At 39.8% G+C, this 9,274-nt stretch overlaps 1 pseudogene; it reads right to left on the reverse strand.

The window, feature by feature from the left end:
* Nucleotides 1-296: 296 nt before the first annotated feature.
* Nucleotides 297-8,964, reverse strand: LOC100138236 (UDP-glucuronosyltransferase 2B31-like; annotated as a pseudogene).
* Between the last annotated feature and the right edge of the window lie 310 nt (nucleotides 8,965-9,274).

Raw genomic sequence — 9,274 nt, forward strand, 5'->3', positions numbered from 1 at the left:
CAGAAATCTTGCAGTTTGCAAAGACTGAAGATGTATGTTCTGATTTTTTTAGTGTAATGTATTAATACTAAAGATATCAATTAAGTTTGACTGGTCAATTGTATAATTTATGATCACTATTGCCATATTGATTTTTTTGTCTGAACGATCTGCCTACTGATGACAGTGGGGAGTTAAAGCAGAAGGAGACGACAGAGGATGAGATGGTTGGATAGCATCACTAACTCAATGGACATGAGTTTGAGCACACTCTGGGAGATGGTGAAGGACAGGGAAGCCTGGTGTGCCGTGGTCCATCAGGCAATGTTATCAGGTTGATCAGCAAACATAGGAAAGCCCACCATAGGGATCTCATGGCAGATGGCCTCGTAAGTGCCGCTGGTTCCACCATCAGTTATAAAGCCTTTGGTTTTTGGATGACCTAGCGTTGAGTGACTTTCAGTAAAATTATTACTTATAATTCAGAATAAAATGAGAAATGGCATTATAAGGCACTGTAAAAAGCAATGTTTTTAAGATAACAGATGGTTACACACAGGAAACTGCATTTAAATTGCTTTCAGACCACACAGCCAGAAACTCCTGTCTGCTGGAGAGATAAGTGAAGACTTCATGAAAGAAGTGCTTTGTCACTTGGACTTCACAAGTGAATTCAAGATTGGCAGATGAACAACTTAAAGAATACCCTGGGTAGAAGAAACCATATATGCATAAAAGGGGGCATTCAGAAATATATTCTCTAGAAGATTAAGGAAGTCATTTAGTCTGATAAGAATGGTGTCAAGATCACACAAAGGGTAATGGTAGTGACTGTGGAACCAAAGAAAAGAGAATCTTCATTTTATTAAGAAATATGCTACCTATTCATGGAAATGATGTGGATTTTATTTCTGTAGAAAATGGAGAGTTACTGGTAATAAATAAGGAGCAGTTATTTATCAGTAGTATTTAGAATACTCCGGAAAGCATTCAGAGGTAGAACAATAACCCATTAAGCTATTCACTGTTAGAAGCAATTACAGGCAAAATGAGGATATTTTAATTTTGGGCATAAGGGACAGGACCAGGTATATAATACAGTGCCAACTACGATATGTTTTCCTTCGCCCCTCTAGAGTTGGGAGTAAAAACACAGAAGTAAAATTTTCTTTCTGAATGTCTTAATAAAAAACACTTGATACGTTTATTTCCTATTGAAGTACTATCACTCTGCTCAGCTGTTAATCATGTTTTTAGGATTTGTCTGCCAATATTTACCAAGAAGGTCATTCTGGGGGAATTCAGTTATACAGACGAGCATTGGGTCCTAAGGTGTCTGGCTTTTTGCCATCATGTCTCCATAGAACCTGTTAGGGTAACAAAAATACCTTATTCAATGAGTTTAAAGTTATAGCATTAGAATTCAAGAGATAAAAGATAACATTAAATGTCTTCCATATGTCATGTAAGGAAGAAAGGATGCGTGATCTTAAGCAACGATAACTACTAATGCTCTGACATCAGTAGGAATACTTACATTTTACATACTTATTACTGTATTCAATCAGCTATGGAATATAATCATGACCATTCACACATGATGGCATAAACAAATGATGTTTACATTTATAAAAGAAGACTTTTTTTTTTGTAATTTCTAAGTATCAGTAAGGCTGTTGTAAAAGTTCCAACTTTGTGGTAATAAAATTGATCCAGCGGACCATGAACACGTTAACAGTGAACCACAAAGGAGTGAGAGTGGCAATCTGTAGTTTCTACGCCCAGTACAAAAGTAAGGTATGGGTTTTGGAATTCCCAATCAATTCTCATACACTGGGTTATAATTTATAGTGTTTAACCTCTATTTGCTCTGGGACTGTAAAGTAACTCTACCAGCAAAGACACAGCACAGGTCATTAGGAGAAGATTACAATATCAGAAAACAAATTATAAAAGTAGTTCAAAATATACAAAGACCCCAGGGGATTTTTATGTATTAGAAAATAAGGTACCACTCTATTTTATGGAGAAAGAGGCTGCTGAATCTTTTCCATGCCACTTTCCTTATGCTTGATTCCTTCTTACAGTCCCTCTCCCTCCTTAATCAGGAGGAGCAATGTGACAGGTTAGAAGCAGAGTCCATCAAGGGCCAGACCTTATCATGCACAGAGTTTACTTAAGGGCAGGACCCTGTCTTCTCTTTGATCTTCCTGATTCAGACTTTGTCAGGACCAAGTCACCAGGGAAGCTGATGTTTCTCTGTCTCTAAGTCACTGTGTCTATATGGGATCTGGAGGTCTCTTGGGGAGCCCTGACCATCCTTTCTCTGAATAGCACCGTGCAAAGCACACTGATAGGGCTACTTTAAAATTTAGGGGAAATGAAAGGGGCCAGGATTATCTGGCAAGTACAGTCTGCATGATGCCTTCCAGACTCTTATCACTATTGCATAATGCCTTTGTGGTACTGCACTTACTGTTAAAATTTAACTCTTCAGAATATTTGTATGTTTACTGTGTCCTCAAGAGTCTTTCAATGAAATGGAACAAATGACAAAGCAGAATTTGATGGTTTATCTTCCTTCCCACAATCCCATTATAATATCAAAATTCATACTGGATCTCTTAGATATTTTCCATTTTGATAATGTTAATCCAAAGTATTGTTAATAAAAGATACTCTAAACTACTGTCAGTCAGTCAGTTCAGTCACTCAGTCTTGTCCAACTCTTTGCAACCCCATGAATCGCAGCACGCCAGTCCTCCCTGTCCATTACCAACACCTGGAGTTTACTCAAACTCATGTCCATCGAGTCAGTGATGCCATCCAGCCATCTCATCTTCTGTCGTCCCCTTCTCCTCCTGCCCCTAATCCCTCCAAGCATCAGGGTCTTTTCCAATGAGTCATTCACATGAGGTGGCCAAAATATTGGAGTTTCAGCTTCAGCATCAGTCCTTCCAGTGAACACCCAGGACTGGTCTTCTTTAGGATGGACTGGTAGGATATCCTTGCAGTCCAGGGGACTCTCTGCTGCTGCTGCTGCTTATTCGCGTCAGTCATGTCGGACTCTGTGCGACCACATAGATGGCAGCCCAACAGGCTCCTCTGTCCCTGGGATTCTCCAGGCAAGAATACTGGAATGGGTTGCTATTTCCTTCTGTAATGCATGAAATGAAAGTGAAGTCGCTTAGTCGTGTCCGGCTCTTAGTGACCCCATGGACTGTAGCCTACCAAGGGACTCTCAAGAGTCTTCTAAAACACCACAGTTCAAAAGCATCAATTCTTCAGCACTCAAATTTCTTCACAATCCAACTCTCATATCCATAAATGACCACTGGAAAAACCATAGCCTTGACTAAATGGACTTTTGTTGGCAAAGTAATGACTCTGCTTTTTAATATGCTATCTATGTTGGTCATAACTTTCCTTCCAAGGAGTAAGCGTCTTTTAACTTCATGGCTGCAGTCGCCATCTGCAGTGAATTTGGAGCCTCCCAAAATAAAGCCTGACACTGTTTCCACTGTTTCCCCATCTATTTCCCATGAAGTGATGGGACAAGATGCCATGATCTTCGTTTTATGAAAGTTGAGCTTTAAGCCAACTTTTTCACTCTCCTCTTTCACCTTCTTCAAGAGGCTTTTAGTTCCTCCTCATTTTCTGCCATAAGGGTGGTGTCATCTGCATATCTGAGGTTATTGAGATTTCTCCCAGCAATCCTGATTCCAGCTTTGCTTCATCCAGCCCAGGGTTTCACATGATGTACTCTGTATAGAAGTTAAATAAGCAGGGTGACAACATACAACCTTGATGTACTCCTTTTCCTATTTGGAACCAGTCTGTTGTTCCATGTACAGTTCTAAGTGTTGCTTCCTGACCTGCATACAGGTTTCTCAAGAGGCAGGTCAGGTGGTCTGGTATTTCCATCTCTTTCAGAATTTTCCACAGTTTATTGTGATCCACACAGTCAAAGGCTTTGGTATAGTCAATAAAGCAGAAATAGATGTTTTTCTGGAACTCTCTTGCTTTTTCCGTCATCTACAGATTTGGCAATTTGATCTCTGGTTCCTCTGCCTTTTCTAAAACCAGCTTGAACATCTGGAAGTTCATAGTTCACATTTTGCCGAAGCCTGGGTTGGAGAATTTTGAGCATTACTTTACTAGCGTGTGAGATGAGTGCAATTGTGTGGTAGTTTGAGAATTTTTTGGCATTGCCTTTCTTTTGGATTGGAATGCAAACTAACCTTTTCCAGTCCTGTGGCCACTGCTGAGTTTTCCAAATTTGCTGGCATATTGAGTGCAGCACTTTCACAGCATCATCTTTCAGGATTTGAAATAGCTCAACTGGAGTTCCATCACCTCCACTAACTTTGTTGATAGTGATGCTTTCTAAGGCCACTTGACTTCAAGTCTGGCTCTAGGATGCCTGGCTCTAGGTGAGTTTTCACGCCAGTGTAGCACTTGTCATATATATTTTGGTTTTTATAAATATCTGGGAAAAGTTGGAACTATCATAGTAATTTACCTTTCTTGCAGAAATTGTCTGTAATCACACCTTTTATATTATTTAAGTGACTCATTAAATATTTTCCCACTATTAAATTACTTTACCTACCTTTTGTGGAATCTGGGCAAGAGCTGATGCTATCATATTGGCCCTTTCTTCTGTTAATAACCATTGACTCCAAAGAAAACACCACAATATCCTTTTCCCCAGAGCTCTGGGCAAACTCTTTCACTTCCTGTGGAAAAAAAATTTGCTTCATGTGAGGAAATTAATAAGATGACTCCAGTCAGGCCCTCTTGCCCCATGCTCTCATGCTCTCTCACCCATGTTCTGTAAACAATGAGTTTGCACGGTTATGTAACAGATGAGATCTGTAACAGATGTAGGACTACATATGCATATCAGGAGGTACTTACTGGTCATGGGCTTCTTTGTGCAATAGACCTGTAGGAGCCTCACCATGAAGGCCCTGGCTGCTGCTGCACTGGGGCTACATTGGCGTGACCCATGGTTGTTACATGAGGTAATGTTATGGCTAGGTTATGGTTATGTTATGGCTGCTGCTACAGGTGCTGCATAAGCCAGGAGAGAAGCTGTTTTATGGCTGCTGTGCCAGTCAGGAGACATAGTAACCTGTCTGCAGTTACTATGGCTCCTTGAGTCTCCTTCTAGGCTCTTAGCTTGTGCCTTGCCTCCCCTGGGTTCAGCGAACAGTGTGAGCTGTATGAATGGAGAGAAAACTGGCGTCACAAACAAGATCAGCAAGACACTTCATCACAAAGGAGCAACAGCATAGCTAACATATTGAAAAGATTGCTCCAAACACCTAAAGAGAGAAAGTTGGATATATTATGCAATTATTAGAATAGTAGCTTTTTAAAAGATATTGCCATCTTCAATTCAGTTCAGTTCAGTCACTCAGTCATGTCCGACTCTTTGCGACCCCATGAATCGCAGCACGCCAGGCCTCCCTGTCCATCACCAACTCCCGGAGTTCACTCAGACTCATGTTCATCGAGTCAGTGATGCCATCCAGCCATCTCATCCTCTGTCATCTCCTTCTCCTCCCGCCCCCAGTCCCTCCCAGCATCAGTCTTTTCCAATGAGTCAACTCTTCGCATGAGGTGGCCAAAGTCCTGGAGTTTCAGCTTTAGCATCATTCCTTCCAAAGAAATCCCAGGGCTGATCTCCTTCAGAATGGACTGGTTGGATCTCCTTGCAGTCCAAGGGACTCTCAAGAGTCTTCTCCAACACCACAGTTCAAAAGCATCAATTCTTCGGCGCTCAGCCTTCTTCACAGTCCAACTCTCACATCCATACATGACCACAGGAAAAACCATAGCCTTGACCAGACGGACCTTTGTTGGCAAAGTAATGTCTCTGCTTTTGAATATGCTATCTAGGTTGGTCATAACTTTCCTTCCAAGGAGTAAGCATCTTTTAATTTCATGGCTGCAGTCACCATCTGCAGTGACTTTGGAGCCCAGAAAAATAAAGTCTGACACTCTTTCCCCATCTATTTGCCATGAAATGATGGGCCAGATGCCATGATCTTCATTTTCTGAATGTTGAGCTTTAAGCCAACTTTTTCACTCTCCTCTTTCACTTTCATCAAGAGGCTTTTTAGTTCCTCCACACTTTCTGCCATAAGGGTGGTGTCATCTGTAAATCTGAGGTTATTAAGATTTCTCCTGGCAATCTTGATTCCAGCTTGTGCTTCTTCCAGCCCAGCATTTCTCATGATGTACTCTGCATAGAAGTTAAATAAGCAGGGTGACAATATACAGCTTTGACGTACTCCTTTTCCTATTGGAACCAGTCTGTTGTTCCATGTCCAGTTTAACTGTTGCTTCCTGACCTGCATACAGATTTCTCAAGAGGCAGGTCAGGTGGTCTGGGATTCCCATATCTTTCAGAATTTTCCACAGTTTATTGTGATCCACACAGTCAAAAGCTTTCTTAATCATTCATAAAGGTATGGTTCAGTAGTGTTAAGTGTATTCATATAGTGAAACCAATCACCAGAACTTTTTCATCTGGCAAAAATTGAAGTCTATGTCATTAAGAAACTACATTTTCCTCTTTCCTCAGCCTCTGTCAGCCATCACTCTGCTTTATATTTCTACACATTTGACTAGGCTGGATACTCTGGTCTTCTCTAGTACTTGTGTTTCTGGACTAGCTTATTTCATTTAGAGTAAAATTCATCTCTGTTGTGTGGTGTGTCAGAATTTTCTTCTAAAAGCTAAGTAATACTTTATTACTTGTCTAATTCAATGAAACTATGAGCCATACTGTGTAGGACCACCCAAGACAGACGGATCGTGGCGGAGAGGTCTGACAAAATGTGGCCCACTGGATAATGGAATGGCAAATCACTTCAGTATTCCTGCCTCAAGAACCCCATGAACAGTATGAAAAGGCAAAAAGATAGGACACTGAAAGATGAACTCTCCAGGTTTGTAGGTGCCCAATATGCTACTGGAGATCAGTGGAGAAATAAATCCAGAAAGGCAGTGATTTGGCAGGTTTGCAGAGGAGGCCTCCAATAAATTCGAAATTTCGTAGCACTGAGAGAGGAAATTCTAAATTCCAATAGGTGCCATGATGAGTCATATTTCAGCTTTCCCCATTATCTCAAATGTTGTAGTGGGTCTTCCTGAAAGGAAAAACAAAAACAAATCTTTGATGAAATGACTATCTTTTCACATGCATATATTAGGTAAGTTTTGGGAAAAGGCTTGGAATGTTTTGGCCAAAGATGTTTCAAAGTGTCTGTTTTTTGATAAAGCAAATACGTATGTGCATGTATAATATGCAATATGCATGCATGCATGCTAAATCGCTTGTGTCATGTCTGACTCTCTGTGAGCCTGTGGACTAGTCGTTCTCTAGACTCCTCTGTCCATGGGATTCTCTAGGCAAGAATATTGGAGTATTAGTAAGGTAGATACTGAAGTTTAGTAAGGCAGATACATAATTGCTTACAGAAGTCTTAATCCTTCAAATTGTGGTTTATGGCTTCCTGGAATGTTCTATACTAGTAATGGAACACAGGGTTCTACTTTCAATATTCCATAATTTTTTCCATAATATTTATGAGTTTGCTGAACCCTGTCATGCCCTCCTCCAGGGGATCTTCCTGACCTAAGGATTGAATCCATGTCCCTTAAGTCTCCTTCATTAAGGTTCTTTACCACTAGTACCACCTTGGGAGCCCATAATATATAATATAGTGTAATATAATAAGAAAACTGAGCTACAAGTAGGAACAAGTAGGAACAAACAAGTAGGAACAGTTTCTAAGTGCTACCTAGATACTATTGCTACAAACACCTGTGTAACCCTTCAATATACATGTCTTCATTAATCAAAAATTTTACGAGGTTTCTAGTGATGCTTTCTAAATTAAAAAAGAAAGTTTAGTAAGGTAGATATATAATTTTTTGGAGAAGTCTTAATCCTTCAAATTGTGGTTTATGACTTCCTGGAGTGTTCTATGCCAGTAACGGAACACAGGGTTCTATTTCCAGTATTCCATAAAAGTTTCCATAATATTTATGAGCTTGCTGGATCATTTTATATTTTCATTTCCTCATTTTACTTAGAGGAGACAAATTCCTGTGACTTTATGTGAATTCACCTTCAAACGAACTATAAAAAATAAGATTTCATGCTACCAACTAAAAACATGACTTACCTAGTATTTCACTGTAAAACTTACTCCATGTGTTCTCATTAAACATTTGGAACCAAAAATCAAAATAAAGTACATATGTTTTTGACCCTCTCTCTGGATGTCATATGATGACTTAATTCAGACAACGTAACAGGTACATAAGATGGTAAGAATGGAAGTTTTCCATTAATCTTTTCAGTTGAATCACCAGATGAGAAGCAGGGATTGTACAAATAAAGGTACTTTAGGTATCTCAGTGAGCAGCTCACCACAGGATCCAACGGCATCTGCAAGAACAACATCAAACCTGATTCCTGTGTTTTGTCATCAGTCACTTGTTAGAAACAACATCTTTACAAAGATCTTTAAAAACATCAAAAAATTCCCAGTATAAACTTCTTACTAATGAAAAATGTGTCCAAAACAAATCTTTTGCCAGATATGTCTATGTTCTGGCCACATGCTTGATAAAATTCTTACAATGTGCTGTGTGCTGTGCTTAGTTCCTCAGTCATGTCTGAATCTTTGGGACTCCATAGAATGCAACCTGCCAGTCTCCTCTTGCCAAAGGAAAAGTCTCGTATTTAATAGGAGGTGATTCATTGGGATCAACAAGAATGGAAGTTGGAGGTGTCAGAACAGTCACCTCCTGACCCCTCCTGACAAGTTCGTCCAGAACTGTTTTCATATTCATTCAATGACTGTATTCCATTGGCCACACCAGCACCTTTCCACAACTTGTAGAGCTAAAGTAGCAAGTCGTCTGTTGCAGTACCAGAAATGAGAGCCACTTCATAGACATTTTGCTCCTGCAAAATTACTGCATCCCTTGACCAGTGCTCATGCATATATAAAAGGAGAAATCAATCAGGAAGTTAAATTATAATTCCTGATTTATAATATGGGAGTTTATATATTTATAATATAATGCAACTCAAATAAGTACATTATATTAATTGTCAACAGCAGTGGAAAGCAAGTGAAAGGGCAAAGGGTAAAACACTTCTAGATTATACAGTGTGTTCAGTATTGTCAGCACTGTCATTGATCTAAAAGTCGATGAGTTTACACATGCAAATCCACTATGTTATGTAAGAGACAAGACTAGCCTT

The sequence above is a fragment of the Bos taurus genome, chromosome 6 (genome assembly GCF_002263795.3).
Source record: "Bos taurus isolate L1 Dominette 01449 registration number 42190680 breed Hereford chromosome 6, ARS-UCD2.0, whole genome shotgun sequence".
Lineage (NCBI taxonomy): Eukaryota > Metazoa > Chordata > Mammalia > Artiodactyla > Bovidae > Bos > Bos taurus.